Here is a 17,749-nt window from a genome sequence, read left to right on the forward strand (position 1 = left end):
GGTATTTGTATTTACACGCCCTGGCACTCCTGGTGCACTTTACTGGGGTCTGACAGTAAACCAAATAAGCCAATCATGGAATCCAACCAACATATACATTTTACATAGGGAGCACTTGCACTGTGGCACTGGTTGGCAGTGGCATAGTGCGCTGAGCGGCCAACACCATAAAAATACATGAGGCACAGCGACAAAAAGTGGAAGGGAGACTCACGCCAAGGTGCCAGGTCTAACACGTGTCCCCCCAGCTGAAAAGTGGGGAGAACTACCCTACCCCAGGGAGTTCCTCGTCACTAAGGCAGAAAAATCTGGACAGACCGTCTGCATTGGCGTGATCTGTACCAGGGCGATGTTCCACCGTGAAATCCATACCCTGTAGGGAAATGGACTACCTCAACAGCTTTGGATTCTCACCCCTCATATGCATCAACCATCTGAGGGGCCTCACGCTCAATAGCACTCCATCTCTGTTCCCGTGGAAGTAACCTCCTGCTAAGGAAGGCTACAGGTTGATCTAGGCCCTCTTCATTAATCTGTGAAAGAATAGCCCCCACACCATGCTCTGAAGCGTCTGTCTGAACGATAAACTCTTTGGAGAAGTTGGGAGCCAAGAGCACGGGCGCTGTGCACATAGCAGCTTTCAGGGCCTCAAAAGCTTTCTGACAGGTGTCAGTCCAAATCACTTTCCTGGGCTGCTTCCTAGAAGTCAGCGCTGTCAAGGGGGCAACAATGTTGCCAAACCTCCTGTAGTACCCGGTGAGACCTAGGAAGGCTCTCACCTCTGTCTGGGTTTTGGGCAGCTACCAATTCAGGATGGTTTCTATCTTGGGTTGAAGGGGCGCCACCTGGCCGCTCCCAACCTGGTGCCCCAAGTACACCACGGAACCCTGCCCCATCTGGCACTTACTCGCCTTGATCGTGAGGCCTGCCCTCCGCAGTGCCATCAACACTTCCCAGAGGTGGCGCAGGTGTTCTTCCCAAGTGGAGCTGAACACTGCGATGTCATCCAGGTAGGCAGCACTGAACGAATCCAGTCCAGCCAACACCTGGTTGACCAACCTCTGGAAGGTGGCAGGGGCATTCTTCATCCCAAAGGGCATAACCCGGAACTGGTAGTGCCCATCTGGGGTCGAAATGCTGACCTCTCTTTGGCCCCATCGGTTAAGGCGATCTGCCAATACCCAGACGTTAAATCAAACGTGCTGAGGTAGTTGGCAGCCCCTAGCCGATCTATGGGCTCATCAGCTCTGGGGATGGGGTGTGCGTCAGGCCTGGTGACCGAATTGAGTCCTCTGTAGTCCACACAGAACCGGAGTTCGGGTGTGGCTCCCGGCGCTGCAGCCTTTGGGACCAAGACCACTGGGTTGGCCCAAGGACTGCTGGAGGACTCAATTACCTCGAGTGCAAACATCTTGGAGACCTCCTCCTTGATGCATGCCCTCACCCTGTCAGTCACCCTGTAGGCCTTGTGCCTCACGGGTGGGCTATCCCCAGTGTCCACATCATGGACGCACCAATCAGTGACACCGGGAACCAGGGAAAACAGATCAGAAAATTGCCCCAGCAATTGGCGACAATTATTCTGTTGCTCAGGGGTCAGGGCGGAAGAGAGGATGACACCATCCACTGACCCATCTTGCTCCTGGGCTGACAGGAGGTCTGGAAGAGGCTCGGTCTCCTCTTCCATCCCAGCATCTGTTGCCAGGAGCATGCCCACATAGGACCTCTCCAAGTGGGGCTTGAGGCGGTTGACATGAAGGATCCTTAACCCCTTGAGTGCCCGCCCCTTTCCCCGCCCTGTGCCGGGCGTTTTATTAGCGGGCGGGGTTTATGACGAGCTGGTCTCGTCATGGGCACAGCGCAACCGCGGCCCATGACAAGACCAGCTCGTCATGGGCACTCAAGAGGTTAAGGGGTTCCTTGGAGACCGCAAGTCCACCAAATAGGTCACAGGACTCTTGCGCTCCACCACCTCAAAGGGACCGGTCCACTTATCCTGGAGTGCACAGGGCTCAACTGGGGCCAAGACCCATACCTTTTGTCCAGGCTGAAGCTCTACCAGACTGGCATTCTGGTCGTACCACCACTTCATCTCCTCCTGGCTGGCTTCCAGATTTGCCTCAGCAAGTTTCCTGAATCGCCTAGTCTGATTCCTGAAGGCCAGCATGTAACTATAAACATTCTGGGGAGGTTTCCTGGGAGATTGCTCCCAGCCTTCCTTGACCAGACTTAGAGGTCCTCTCACTGGGTGGCCATACAGGAACTCAAAGGGGCTGAACCCTAGAGACTTCTGTGGCACCTCACGGGAAGCAAAGAGAAGGCATGGTAAGAGGACGTCCCACTTACGCCTCATGGGTCCTTCTAGGCCCATTATCATGCCTTTGAGGGTACGATTGAATCTCTCAACCAACCCGTTTCCTTGGGGGTGGTAAGGTGTGGTGAACTTGTAGGTTACACCACACTCTTGCCAAAGGGATTTCATGTATTTGGACATGAAATTGGTACCCCGGTCAGACACCACCTCTAGAGGGAATCCCGCTCTGGAGAAAATTCCCATCAGTGCACGTCCCACCACAGGGGCCGTCACTGTCCTCAGAGGGATGGCTTCTGGGTACTGGGTGGCATGGTCCATCAGGCCAGGATGAACCTATTGCCCATGGCTGTCCTGGGGTCCAGTGGCCCTACAATGTCAATCCCCACTCGCTGGAATGGGGTACCGACCACAGGGAATGGCTGGAGTGGAGCCTTCTGCTTTCTTTCACTCTTTCCACTTGCCTGGCAAGTCTGTCATGTCCTGCAGTGAGTGTCTGAACTCCTGCGCATTTGAGGCCAATAAAAGTGGGTGACAAGCCTTTCAAAGGTCTTGTCCTGCCCCAAATGCCCTGCCAATGGCACATCGTGAGCCAGCCCCAGTAGGAAGACTCTGAAGTCCTGGGGTACCACCAGCGCACGGGCTGACCCAGGCTCAGCAACCTTAGGCTCTGTATATAGGAGGTCGTTCTCCCAGTAAATGAAATGTGACCCTGAGTGATCACCAGCGGCCTGGTCTGCAGCCTGCTGCCGCATACCCACGAGAGAAGGGCATTCTTTTTGCGCCTTACAAAAGTCCTCCCTGGAGGGGCCTCCTTCCTGCTGCCAATGGGTCAGCTGAGGCAGGCCCCCCAGTTCAGCTATCTGTTCCCCTGTAGGCTCCAGGGCATCCCCCTCAAGGTCTGCTTCCTCCTGGACCGTGGGAACTTCAGGGGCCGGTTTCCCGCGCCCCCTCCTCCTTCTCTCTAAGGCTGGTTCCTGGGCCTCCCTCTCAGGCTCCAGGACCTCTTGAGTACCTCTACTTGCTGCCATGGACCGCATGGTGGCACACGCCCAATTCGGCATACCCAACATCTCCAGGATAGCACTCCGCTCCACCTTAGCCCAAGGTGAGCTCTCCAAGTCGTTCCCTAACAGACAGTCTACAGGCATGGCGGGCCTCACAGCTACCTGAAGAGTACCAGAGACCCCCTCCCACTCAAAGGGAGCCTGAGCTACCTTGCAGTGACTCTCTGTGTTGTCAGCGGCAACAACTGGATAGAATGCTCCTGGGACCACCTGCTCTTGAGACACCAGGTGACACTTGACAGCTGTCACACTGGCTCCTGTATCTCTCAGAGCTTCCACCCTACGGCCATTGATAGTCACCCACTGCCTGTATTTCTTAGTGTTATCAGGCAGCTGGGTTTGGGGGACCACTTCACAGTCTCCTAATGAGACAAGGGACAACTCTGTGGGAGCCCACCTACCTTGGGCACCCATCTCCGCCCCAAAGGCTACACTAGTCACCCGCCGGGGTGGAGCACCAGTGGGTGCTGGTTTACCATACAAAGGACACTTTACATCAGAGGCAAAATGCCCCATGTTACCACACTTGTAACATTTTAGGGGCCCCTTCTGAACAGGAGGACCTGTCGGGGCCCCGGTCGGTCTCGGGTGGTGGGGCAGGCTGAGAACCTTTCCCTTGGTTCCCTTGGGGATTACTTTGGGGCCTTTTTGGGAACTCCCTCTAGTTACCCCTGTCCCCCCCATTCTTCTGCTGGGGACCCTGCCCACCTTTCGCGGAATCTCCCACGTGACCCTTGTGGACCCTGGTACTGACCCAGCGGTCCGCCTCCTCAGCAAGCTTCCTAGGGTTAGTCAGCCTACTATCAATCAGGTGCTGACGTAGCTCAGGAAAACAATTACTGGACAAGTGCTCCCATGCCATTAAATCAAGAAGCCCTTGAAAATCATCAACCTTGCTACCCTTTATCCAACCATCCAGTGCTCTGCAAAAAAAAGTCACATACTCCACATAGTTACTATTGGGAATCTTAGTGCAACCCCTGAACCTCTATCTATACATTTCAGGAGTTAACCCATACCTAGCCATTAAAGCATCCTTCATATGGGGGTAAGAGTTATACACATCTGAGGGCAAATCTAGCAGTGTGTCCCGCCCTTCACTCAAGAACCGCCCCCACAACCCCGCTCCCCAATCCTTCTCAGGGACCCGGTGGGAGGACATGGCTACTTCGTAGGCTTTGAACCACTGCCCTATGTCATCATTCTTAAAAAACTCCTTAACCACATCTTTAGGAATATATACCCTTGATTCCGCCAGTACTGGCGGTGTGCTGCCACCAGAGGGATTAAGCTCCAAACTTTTCGCTTTCAGCTCCAGCTCCCTCAGCTTCATCTCATGTTCCATTTGGATTTTCCTTTCTTACATGGCCAATCTTTGTTTGTCCATATCCATCTGCCCATTAAGCTTTGCCATCTCTACTTAATGTGCCCTGGTTGCTGCCCTGTCGGCCAACTCTTCTGGCGAAAGGCCTCTGGCAAACTCATGGGCGCTTTCTGGTGGAACCACTTCCACCATATTCTCTGGTGCCCTTGACTCATACCAGGCCCTCAGTGCCTTTACGAGTTGGGCCTTGTTTTTCAATCCAGTTTGGGAAATTCTGAACTTTGAGCAAAAACCTTTCAAATCCTCATTTGTGTAGCTCTCAAGTGCGCCTTCTACCCAATCTACATCATCCATTCCAGAGACTATAGAGGCTACCCTTCCTGCAGGGAGTGAACCAGACATGGTTTCTCAAAAATGTAGATTCTTGGCAAAACAAAAAAATCAATAGTATTGTGGCTGCGTTACTGGTCTGCACTCACTATGTGGCGATCAATGATCTACTATATGCAAACTACAAATGCAAATCCGAAAATCCTCACCGCTGCCTCCAATGTTAGGAATGAGGGGACCCTGGTTGGCGCAGGCAAGTACCAGCGACAAGCAGGGACCCTTTACTTCTAGTCAGGGCGAAGGATGGCTCCTTAGAATAACCCCTGCTCACCCTCTAGGTGCGTGGCACGAGCAGTCAAGGCTAAACCACAGGGCGTACATGGTTAAGCACTTGCAATTATACACACAGTAAATACTTTGCATGCACCGCAAACGGACACCAGGCAGGTTGTATACAAAAATAAGGCTTTTATATTTTCAGCAGATTTAGTACAAGACCCAGCAACGGTGAAACGGTGGGGCCACGATCTCTATTGTTACGGAAAGTTCTCTTTATACGGGAAGTTCTTCTTATGCGGGGCAACAAGGTGAACTGTGGGCCTCAGCGCACTTCGCGCTGAGACGGTAACCGGGAGGCACGCGTCAGACGGCTGGGAAAATAGAACGTTGCGGACCCTGGATCCGATGCGAGCTCGCGGTCGAGTTCGTAAGTTACAGTACCTTGTTTCTTTTCGTGAAAGAGGGTGCGGGGTGCTCAGCGGCTCTTCAGAAGGGCATGGCGGCGTCCGGGGCTCCCACACTTTACGAGGGGGGTCTGGTCCTTCAGGCTCACAGCAAGAGCGGGGTGTTTCAGGTTGGCAGGTGAGCAAAGCAGGGCAGCCGGGCACGCTTTCCATGTCCGGGCCGTCCGAGGCTTGGAGATGCTCACAGCGCCGATTCCGGCGGGAGGGGTGAAGGTGCGCAGCGGGCCTCCGGCGAGCGAGGTGACGGGGGCTGCCCAGCACGGCGTAGGGAGAGCGGCTCAGATCGAGCGAGGCTCTTCTCAAGGCAGGGGCGGCTAAGCAGTCCGGTCACGGCTCACGGAGGGGCTGATGGGCACGGGAGTCACGGCTCCGGCGAGGGCAGGAACACCACAGTAGGCGAGTGAAGGTCAGGATGTGCCCAATGGTCCTGGGGCTCAGTTCAGGGGGCAAGCTCACTTCCAGGCCCTTGGAGATCGTTTTTGAAAGCACAAGGTTTCTTGAAATCAAAATGAAGCAAAGTCTTTAGTAAGGGGTTCCTCTTCTCTCCTTTGGCAGCAAGGTCACCACTGCAGGCCAGTCCCCCAGGATAGGGACAGTCTTCCTCCGTACAGCTTTACTGGCGCCTCCTCCTCAGGCAGAGATTCTTCTTGGTTCAAAGCGGATCTGATTTCTTAGGAGCAGGGGTCCTACATTTATACTACATTTCTTTTGTTCTCCCAGGCCAGGGGGGCCCTTGCCTAGTTCAGTCCAGTTCTGGAGCACTTTGTTGACGCGATGCAGGGGGCGGAGCACAGTCCTATTCAGAGTCCAGGTGTACTCCTCCCACCCATCTACCTGTCAATCTTTCCATTCACCCCCAGGCTACCTAGCCCTGCCCATTCGGGTTTCCCCAGCCCTGTCACTCACACAAGCCAGACAGCAGATACACATCACGCAGAGGCGGGCTGAAATGGTTAGGCAAGCAAAGGCCATCTTTCTAAAAGTGGCATTTGCAAACGCAGAATATTAAAATAAACCTTACGAAAAGATGTACCTTATTATTCTGAGTTCTGGCATAATAAACTCGATCTTCTACCATGTTCCCTGGGCATGTTAGGATCATAGGATGTAACAATCTTAACAGCCCATTCTGGCCTATGAGAACAGGGTAGCCTTACAATAGTGAAAAACGAAAATGGCTGTAATTCACTATTAGGACATGCCACACACATCAGGGCTTGTCCTACCTTATGCTTACAACGCACCCTGCCCTTGGGCCTACCATAGGGGTGACTAACATGAAGTTAAGGGAAGGTTTAGGGACTGGCAATTGTGTGCACTTGCCAGTCAGAATGCTAGTATCAGACTGCACACAGGTTCTGCGATGGCAGACCTAGATGCATTTTACCAGGTCGCTTCTGTGGGTGGCACAACCAGTGCTGCAAGCCCACCAGCGGTATTTGTATTTACACGCCCTGGCACTCCTGGTGCACTTTACTGGGGTCTGACAGTAAACCAAATAAGCCAATCATGGAATCCAACCAACATATACATTTTATATAGGGAGCACTTGCACTGTGGCACTGGTTGGCAGTGGCACAATGCGCTGAGCGGCCAACACCATAAAAATACATGAGGCACAGCGACAAAAAGTGGAAGGGAGACTCACGCCAAGGTGCCAGGTCTAACACATCCTCAGCACATGACGTCTTCATTGCCATCTCACACGGGTACAAGACCACCCGCAGGGACTGCAACACCAGTCCCGGGGGATGAATTGCTATTTATTCACAAGTACACCCTCAGAGTCACAAATCCGGGTTTGCAGCAACTCCATGGCAACCCTCAGTGTAACACTCCTCTACAGATCTGCAGGACTACATCCACTATTCCGCTAAGCCATCAACACGTACATCTGCACGCACGCCCTAACCTCCATGGGCTACATGTGGCTGTGGGCCAGTAACTTCTTGCTGGAGGGGAATAACACCACCATCCATCATTGGTACATCAACATTTGACTCCACGTCTCCGACAAGCAACACACTGCCCCACACCCCGCTACCGATCCCCCAAAGATGCTTGATGTAAGTCACCACAGACAAGCTGTGTGGGACACTCAAAACAACACCCCCGCCACACCCTGCAACCTCACGCACTGGAACAGCAACTGATCCAACAATCTTTCCACATTGACAGACTTTCCGGTGAAGCACAACAACAGTTCAGGCACCTGGGACAAGGCAGACCTACAGGACTCCTACAGACTTATCCGGACTCTTGTGCAAACCTTGCAACACAAAGAGCCATTATTTGCCTTACAGCCCTGGAAAACACCACACACAGCCATCACCATATCATCAGCAAGGACAAGCGGAGATCCTTCATATAGTGCCGAGACACCCAAACACACAACATCAAGGAGCTCATTAGCATTGTGAGTGAACTGACAGCAGATCTCCATCCAAGACACCCCAGTCTTGCAAGGCAGATCACATCCCTTGCAACTTTGTACCACTGCAAGCTCATGGGCATACACGACAGCCTTGGCACACAGACGCAGACAGCACTATTATCTGCAGGACAAACCCCCATCAGGTTATGGACTCCCATCAGCTGCAATGACACAACCTGGCTCATTGCAACATACACTCTGGCTCTCCATCAGGCCCCTTCCCACACAACATCTAAACCACATCATTCCACATCCTTGAAGCCCACTTCCAGCGCGTCCTGAATGTCTCCTTTGAGTTTGCCACATTCCATGAGTGAAGGAGGCATGCAGAGACCCAGGCCCTTCTTAGACAACGGACGGCAGTACCGCAGGATCTCCTGGTACATCACCCTGCTTCCCCACCCAGGAAATGTCATCAGGAAGACACTCAACAAGCAAATGACAATTTTCCTCCATGCAACCTTCTCCAGGCAACCGGCACCAGACCATCTTCCGCAGTAATCACACCACTGCAGCCGTCAGCATTGCCACCACCAAAGACAACTTTGCCATGCTCAACAATGGTGAGGCCACCACCCTTGACCTCTCAATGGCATTCTACACCATGTGCTACCACACTGTCAGCTCACACATCTCCAACACTGGTATCCAGAGAAGGGCCCAGGGTCAAATCAGAAAGTCGCTCACCAGCAAGGCCCTGGGAGTCTGCCTCCACCCTGCAACATGTAGTACACTGGGGTCATCTGGCCCATGCCACAGGGCTCTTCTCTCAGCGTGACGATCTTCAATGTCTCCATGACCCCCCTCTCCACCAACACATGCGCACACGACCTAATCATCATCTCGTATGCCATTGACAACCAGATGCTCCTCTAACTCACCAAAGACCCAGCCATTGCCAGATCAAAACTTCAAGAAGGCATGAGATCTGTTGAGGAATGGCTGAACATCAGCCACCTGAGGCTGGACTTGGACAGGACAGAAGTCATCATCTGAGGATTGTCCCCTTACAGCTGGCTCAACTCCTTGTGTCCCACTGGTCTGTGCACCGCACCAGCACCCAGTGGCCACGCACGCAAGCTGGTGTTCATCATGGACCCATCGATGACAATTACCATGCAACTCACCACCATCTGTACCTCATGCTGCAACACCCCCCACATGCTGCAAATGACCCACAGATGGATTCACTCCAAGGCAAGACAGACCGTCCCCCTGGTCCACGACAACAGCCGGCTCAACTACAGCACCGGCCTCTACGGAGAATAACAGCAAAACTGCAGGAGAAGTTGTCCACATCCTGGGAGCATCCGCACACCTCATCTGCAACATCCCCCACCCCAGCCCCATCACCGTCCACCTGGTACAATGGCTCACTGTGTGCTGCAGGATCACCTTCAGACTCCTCAACCACACTCAGGAGGCAGTCCACAACCCCAGACCCAACACCGACCTTGGATGTCTGTCATCCAACACCCCGTTGAACCAACTCCATGCAGCTCACCTTGCCCTGGCCACCATTCATCACATCCACATAAAAACTGCATGCAGGAGATAGTTCTCCCACCTCGCAAAACAGACCTGGGACTCCCTCCCCGGGAACATCAACATGACCCATGACCTCTACACCTTCATGATACTCTTCCAAATTGGTCTGTCTGAGCAGTATTGCAAGCCCCCCCTCAGCATCTTGAGGCCATCACGTGTAAGTATTGGGCTCCATGTCTGTATTTTGTGATACATTGTGACCCATGTGTGTCCTCGACCGGTCTCAGATCCAAGTGTAGGGACGGCTGGAGTTTGTTCCACACTCAGGCATACTTCGACATATCCCCACAAGTATGTTGTGTAATCATGCTAAATGACTGCAGCATAAAATTTCATGTCTTAATTTTTTATTTATAGCTCTGGGGCGTGATTTGTGCACAGAAAAAGGTGCTATGCAGGGACCATAGAATCCAAAGTTCACAGGGGGAGATGGGATCCTTGGCATTTGAAGTCAACAGAGTCCAGACCACAGTGTTTGGCATCATTGGTCAGACTGTGACCAGCAAGTCCATGTGGCAGATGATGTCAGTCAATGAGGTGATGCTGTCGCACATGAAGGCCAGGTGACCTGGGAGATGTGGATGGGCCGCTGCCTCTCATGGTCTTTTCCGTGGACGACCCACCTTCCTCTCGGGACCCTCAGATGCAGGCCTTGACGATGCTTGGGACGCTCCGTCAGACGAATCCTCCTCCTCCTTCCTCCCTGTGGCTGGTGGTGGTCTTCGCCTGGTGGCACAGGGAGGGTTGCCCATGTTGAGAGGCGTCGTTGGCGGTGGGATCAGGTTCCTCCCGAGCCTGTGACTGTGATTCTTCCCCCTCATTGTTGGGGGGATATTCATTACGTTGCCCTGTGTGTAAGAGACAGACAATGTTAATGCTGTTTCATGCAACATACATGTTTCATACACATTCAAGTTGGCACTGTTCCTCCAGGTAGTTGTATGTGCCTAGCATTCTCCTCAATGTTCACTTGTGGATGGGTATGTTGATTGATATGTTCTCCTGAGTCTTTGACATGTCCATTTGGGGCTTGGATGCTTCTTCGGCTATGTATTGGTCTTGTTGTGTTGCATGTCCATTGTGACAGTGGGTAAATCCATTGCCTGTCCTGGTGGTGTCTGCTTGTGTAAGGGGTGTGTGTGGCAGGGCCTGCTGGTGGGTGTAGTATGATTTGACAGTGTGGCTCCCAGGTGATGTAGCTGTCCCCCCATGGAGCATGCTGCCATGACAGTGAGTGTGAGTTCCTGTCCTAGATATCTGACCTTGTTGTCTTGGTGTTTGCACTGGTCACAGGAAGGCCTTGTGCTGCCTACACCCAGGCCGAGTGTGAGCTATCTTGTCAGTACTTTCCCAATCCCTGTGCATTGCGCATGGTGCATAGGTATGTAGCTGGGCCATATGGGATGAGGGCAATTGTGTCTGATTGATGATTCAAACATGCGTTTTGTGCCACCCACCCTCCCAGCATACCAGATATCTATTTTTGGGTTGGTGCTTCATGTAGCATGGGACGTGGCATGGCCTTGCTTTCTCAATGGGGCATACACATGTTATTGGCATTAGCGTAGTTTTTGACTGTGGTTCTGGCCATTGATGGTTTGGGGGTAGTTGCGTGCATTTGGTGTAGTTGGGGTGTGGATGGCATTACCCCCATGTTACGTAAGTTGTTTGTGTACTCACAAGGCTCTGCAACTCCTTGGAGTCCATGTACTCCCACCGGCAGAAGCATGGCCATCACCTTCTCCTCCCAGGGATGGTAATGTACTGGTCTGCGGGGTGCACCACCTCCAGTGATGTTGCTCTGGGCGTAGTCCTCATTCATTTTGCGCTTGACCGCCCTCCGCAGATCGTACCACCTGGCTTATCATTCATTCCTGGTCCTTCTGATGGGTGCAACAGCATTCACCCTATCGACAATCCTCTGCCACAGGCGTGATTTTTCAGCTATGCTGGTCTGTCTAACCAATGTTCCAAACAGCTGTGGCTCGACTCTGATGACTTCATTGACCGGGATCTTCAGCTCCTCCCTTGTGAACTTTGGATTCTTGTCTGTGGGCATGGATTGGGGTGAGGGTGTGGATGGTTGTGGGTGTGTGGGTCTGAATGTGACGGTGTGGGTGTGAATGTGAAGAGGGGGTATGTGTGAAGGAGGTTGTGTGAAGGTGTATATGGTAAGGTGGTGGGTGCAGTTGTTTGTTGTGTGCTCTGTAGCTGCAGTGAGTCTGTTGCAAAGGCTCATGGTTTGTGTGTGTGGGCCCTTTTTATTGGTCCATTTGTGGATGTGGCTCAGTTTGAATTTTTGGTCGATGTGTCATAAGAGGTGGTTGTGAGTTTGCCCCTCTGTTTCCCTGTTTGGATGTGTCCAGGTGAGTCCTTTCCATTTTTTGTGCAGTGTAGACGTGTTTTGTGGTGTTGTGCGAGTGAAATAGACCCTCCTTGTGCAGTTTTTCAGTGTCCGTGGTTCAGTACAGTAGAGGGGTACGAGTCGTACAGACACACGGCCCCATGCTTTGTGTATGTACGGTGCGTACACCGCCATTGCTATGTGCGGTGCGTACACCGCCATCGCTGATGTACAGTGCGTACACCGCCATCGCTTATGTACGGTGCGTACACCGCCATCGCTATATACGGTGCGTACACCGCCATCGCTTATGTACGGTGCGTATACCGCCATCGCTATGTACGGTGCGTACACCGCCATCGCTTATGTACGGTGCGTACACCAATATTGCTACTGTACGGTGCGTACACAGACATTGCATTTGTACAAGTCATTCCCGTGTACGGGACGGACGTTTTCCGGACAAAATGTAATTCGGTAAGCCGGTCCGGATCGTACTTGTACGCTTGGACTGTGTTTTTACGATTCGTACGGAAAAGTGTCCGGGTCCGTCTCGTAAAACTTTTCCCGCTACGATTCGTACGGATCTAGCCGATCCATATGTACTTTATCCCGTATGAATCGTACTTCACGGGTTGGACGTGACTTGTACCATTCGTACGGAAAAAAATACGGATACGAGTCGTACGGGAAAAAAAAATACAGGATCGGAATCGGCCCCTAAATGTACGTGAGGTTTCACCCACATCCTTCATTGCAGGGACAGATCAATAAGTATAATATGTTTTTGGATTTGCAATTTGTCATACCTTTAGATGTAATTGTTTGACCATTAAAGTTGATTTTGTTCGTTTCCATGATTAGTGGGCAACTTTTACATGAGCCGCATTTAAAGTTGCCTTCAATTGGTAGCATGCTCACAACACTTCTCTGTGTTGGCTATTTATTAATTGGCATGCGAGATCTCACAACAAGATCTTTCAGATTTTTGTTTTTGTGATATGCAAAAAGTGGCTTCTGCAAGATTTCTGAAAATGAGTTGTTAATGTTTAATAGATGCAAATTTGAGCAAATTATTTGGCGAATGTTTTCATTCATGATGGAATGGCGGGTAACAAAAACTAGTTTTCCATCTTGTTTCGAGACAGTGTTCTGTAGTAAATGTTGCTGATCAAAGAATCTGGCTCGTTTATATGACTGTCTAACCAGTCTGTGTGGATATCCCCTATTTAGGAATTTCTTTGTCATATCTGTAGCTCTTAAGTCAAAATCTTCCAATTTTGTACAGTTACGTCTAAGGCGTGGAAATTGCCCAAATGGGATGCTATCTTTCTGCATGATAGGGTGAAAGCTTTTGTAATGCAAAAGTGTGTTACGTGTAAGGGTGGGCGTAGTTCGCGAAGTAGCACTTCGCGAAGCTACGCAAAGTGAAGTTCGCACTACGCGAGCTACGCGTAGCACTTCGCGAACTGCGAAGTAACATGTTCGCACTGTGCAAGATGTTGTTTTCAATGATTGCACAGTGCGGACAAGCAACCGGCACTGTGCAATCATTGAAAATGGCATCTTGCACAGTGCGAGCTGTAGTTTTCTGCTGCTCGAGTAGATTTTTCCTCGAGCTGCAGCTTTCTCAACGCGAACTGGTAGTCTCTCATCGCGAGCGGTCGCGAGCATACGCGACCCCTCGCAATGAGAAACCTGACCATCTCGCGTTGTGAATCTCGCCGGGAGGTTTATTTTCCATGCTCGCGATCGCGAACAAGGAAAAAGTCTCGCCAGGATGTCATTTTGCTTGCTCGCGGTCGCCAACTTGACGTTGAGGACCGCGAGCAAGCAAAAAATGACCGCAGCACTACGCAACACTACGCTACGCGTGTTCGCACTGTGCTACGTGCAGTTCGCGTAGTGCGAAGTAGCGCGAACTTCGCAAACTACGCGAGCGTAGCGTAGTGCTTCGCCCAGGCCTAGTTACGTGCAGTTGGTTTTGTAAATAGGTCCACTATGAGCTGTCCGCTTTTGTGTTTAATCAATATGTCAAGGAATTCAATTGTCATATTGTCTGATTTAGAAGTGAACTTTAGATTGGAGTCACATAAGTTTAACCATGATATGAATTCATCCAGAATGTCTATCTCGTCATCCCATATGAATATAATGTCATCTATATAACGTGACCAATGTAGGACAGACTCATAAAAAGGAGCCACTTTGTTGAAAATAAAGTTTTGTTCAAAATATGCTACATAGATATTGGCTATTGTAGGGGCGTAAGATGCGCCCATACTAACGCCTTTAACCTGCTTGTATAGTTCACCATGGAATTCGAATATGTTTTCTTCTAGAATTATATGTAAACAATCAATGATAAAATTTGCATTACAATCGATGTTCATAAGTGTCATGAACAATTGCACGGCAGATACGGCTCCATCACATGGTATGTTACTGTATAGACTTTCTACATCTAATGTGACTAGCCACTGTCGATTAGGATTAAATGATGTACCCTCCATTAAATTAATTATGTGACGTGAGTCTTGTACATGTCCTGGGATGTTTTTGACATATGGACGAAGGATAGGGTCAAGATTTTTTGATATTGGTTCTGTAACAGATCCTATTGTAGTGACAATAGGTCTAAAAGGGGGATTTTTTTCATCTTTATGAATTTTAGGAGTTCCATATAGGCTAGCTAGCCTAGGATGGTCTACGTTCATGTACTCAAATTCTTTGTTACAGATATATCCACTTCTTAGGGCTTTTGTTGTTAATCTGTGTATTTAATTTTTTATTTCTCAGTTGGCTTTTTTGTGGTTTTCATATAAAACTGACTATCGCTCAACATCTCTTCAATTTTAGTGGCATAGATCTTATCTAAAATGGCTATTCCTCCACCCTTGTCACAGCTTTTAATTGTGATTTCAGGGGAACTTTTAAGTTTCATCAATGCAGTATGTTCACTCACACTTATATTAAAGGTAGTGTTGGGCACATATTTTGTGGCCGCTAGTAGCTTTTTATATACTACTTGTTCAAAAATGCTGTTTTCTGGAGCCATTTGATCAATTGAAGGTGTGAATGATGATTTAGGTGCCAGGCCGGATTTATTAATGACAACCGTATTAATGTCAGTGTTAGCAAAGAAGCATTTCTCAAATTATATATATTTTTAAATTATATAAGAAGGCGGATCTTTATGACCACAGCCCAAATAGCAGATTCTTAACTGACTTTTCATGACATGACAATGATGATAAAGATTAACATCATTGTATCTGGCAATTGTAATGATGCAACTCAAATCTATTACTAGATTGTCACACAGATATTTAGACAATCGCATTTTCCCAGGGGATATCTAAATTCAATCCCTTGTTTGCAGTGTCAAGTAGAAAAATCCAATACACCTCGCGTTTTTTTATAACGTTGTCTTGGCATTGTCCTTCTTGTGTTAAGATTTTTTCAAGTATATACACCTTGGAATAAATTAACATAAATGAAGAGAAAATCAAGACAGTTTGTTTACATCATATGGCTATATATAAATCAAATGTTATATCATAAGAAATATATGTCTATACAACTGTATAAAACTATTTATATTTTGTGAATCATGATCAAATGAAAAAAATATGCTTGCCGTGTAGACTATTAATGTATAATTGTGCACTTTAGGTAAACATGTATACTATATACTCTCGGTGTGTCCATTTAAGGTTAGTTAGTAATAAATTTTTATTGTTTATATTTTGTTTCATCTAGTTCTTTTGTAATAGACGGTTTCCTGATGAAGGCAGTAGTGCCGAAACGCGCGCTGTTCCTATTTTGCCGCTTGCCAACATCAAGTTATCATCATCTACATAGTTGACTGAATACCATCTACCACCTTTTTTATGGTCTAATCGGAAAGTTTTGTGACGAAATTGTCTTTGTAAATAATCGTGGTCTGTATGTATTGTAATACTTTTTGTATCATATCTTGGAAAAAGGAAGAAAAAAAGTTTTTATAAAATAGAATGAACCAATTGAATAGAATATAAAAATTGAAAGAAAATAAACGGAAAAAATGTATTCTTCTAAAAATATTTTGGGCTCTTCACATTTTTATGGACATGATGGATTATAGACATTATGTTGGTACACCTAGATAATGGTTGTTGAAATTAGAAGCTTGCTATAGTTTCTCTTATATAAAGTTCTAATGTCTCTACGTATAGCAAGTATATTTGTTCTGTAGGGGTCCCCTTTCTTTCCATAAAAATATAGTTCTCATAGCCTGTCTATGAGGGGATATTGTGTTTTTGAGTAACATCATATTTCTCAGGAAAACAGTTCACGGCATATTATAAAAATTATTTAGAGTAGATTTAGAATTGTGCATTCACTATAAAATAAGATTTTCTTTTTTCATTTTTGGGCTATAAATGTACTATCTATAACTTTATTCAGTCCTTCTTTATCGTATTTCTACTTATATCCTCTTCTCTACCTAGCTGTCTCAGTATAACTTAGTTTATGGTGTCTAAATAAATCCTGTCTTCAGAATATTCGATCTCATAACTAACAGATAAGAGGGCTAATCTTAAAACCTTTGGGTTCACGGATGATGATTTTGCATCTATGGTAGGGTCATCCACCAATTTTGATAACAGAACAACAGGGAGTCTTGATAAAAATGAAGATCTCATTAATCTTATGTCACTCAAGAAAAAAATTGAATTGCACGGGCAATTTATGCACGAATATTTGCGAGCTGGAATAATTCCACAAGGTTTACAAATTAAAAACATTCCTGGCCTATTTGTCCAGATTAAAGAATTTTTAGTTAAGTGGTCAATGATTGCGAATAGGTGCTCAAGGGACCTCATGATGTTAATAGTAGAAACAGCCAAAGAACTGCTCTCACAGCTTGTTAAAGAAATTCTAGAATTAGAGAGCAAAATTAAAAGCTCAACAGCTGTTGAAGATGCAAAGAAAAAATTGGAAGAACTAGATATGGAATTAAATTCATATACGGAGATCTGTTGAAACGTAAAACTGAAAAATTGAAAAAAGATATAAGATACTTTAACAAAGAAAACACCTACCCTTATCTATCCGAAGGATACTATTCACAATCAGACTCATCAGACCCAGATCAATATCCTTATCAACAGACAAATAGATCATATAATAAAAAGGTCACCACTTTCTCTGACACATCAGACTCTGACAATGAAGGAACACCTATGAGTTTTGAAAACCAAGGTACAAGATATAACTTGCGCCCCAATCTAAGTTATCGTCAACCTTTTTTAAGAAGACGCTAACAGACCAGGGGAAACTGGCGACCCCATCATCAACCACAATACCAACAACAATATCAATCACGACCCCAGTATCAACCCCATGCACAATATCAAACCCGGTTCCAGGGACATCAATCCACCAATCAGAATCAATACCTCGAAACACGCAATGCCCGTTATTGGAGAGAATACAAGATATTCCTATCTTCAATTTGAGCACCATTAATCTAAACGAAGCAACTAGTTCCCTTTTATCTAAAGGGTTAACATATGTACCCCATTCTGGCTTGAACAGATTTGAGCTATTCAATGATTTAATGTCATTTTTTCGCAAAATATGGTTAAAATGCTTCTTTGCTA

At 48.1% G+C, this 17,749-nt stretch overlaps 1 long non-coding RNA gene across 2 annotated transcripts in view; it reads left to right on the forward strand.

The window, feature by feature from the left end:
• The window catches only part of LOC146859056 (uncharacterized), a 320,388-nt gene extending 304,134 nt beyond the window's left edge, over positions 1–16,254 (forward strand). For both annotated transcript variants that reach the window (XR_014979731.1, XR_014979730.1), the window contains exon 5: positions 15,864–16,254. This is a non-coding gene — a long non-coding RNA (uncharacterized LOC146859056). The remainder of the gene's footprint in view (positions 1–15,863) is intronic.
• The last annotated feature ends 1,495 nt before the right edge of the window (positions 16,255–17,749 follow it).

The sequence above is a fragment of the Triturus cristatus genome, chromosome 3_2 (assembly GCF_964204655.1).
Source record: "Triturus cristatus chromosome 3_2, aTriCri1.1, whole genome shotgun sequence".
Taxonomy (NCBI): Eukaryota; Metazoa; Chordata; class Amphibia; order Caudata; family Salamandridae; genus Triturus; species Triturus cristatus.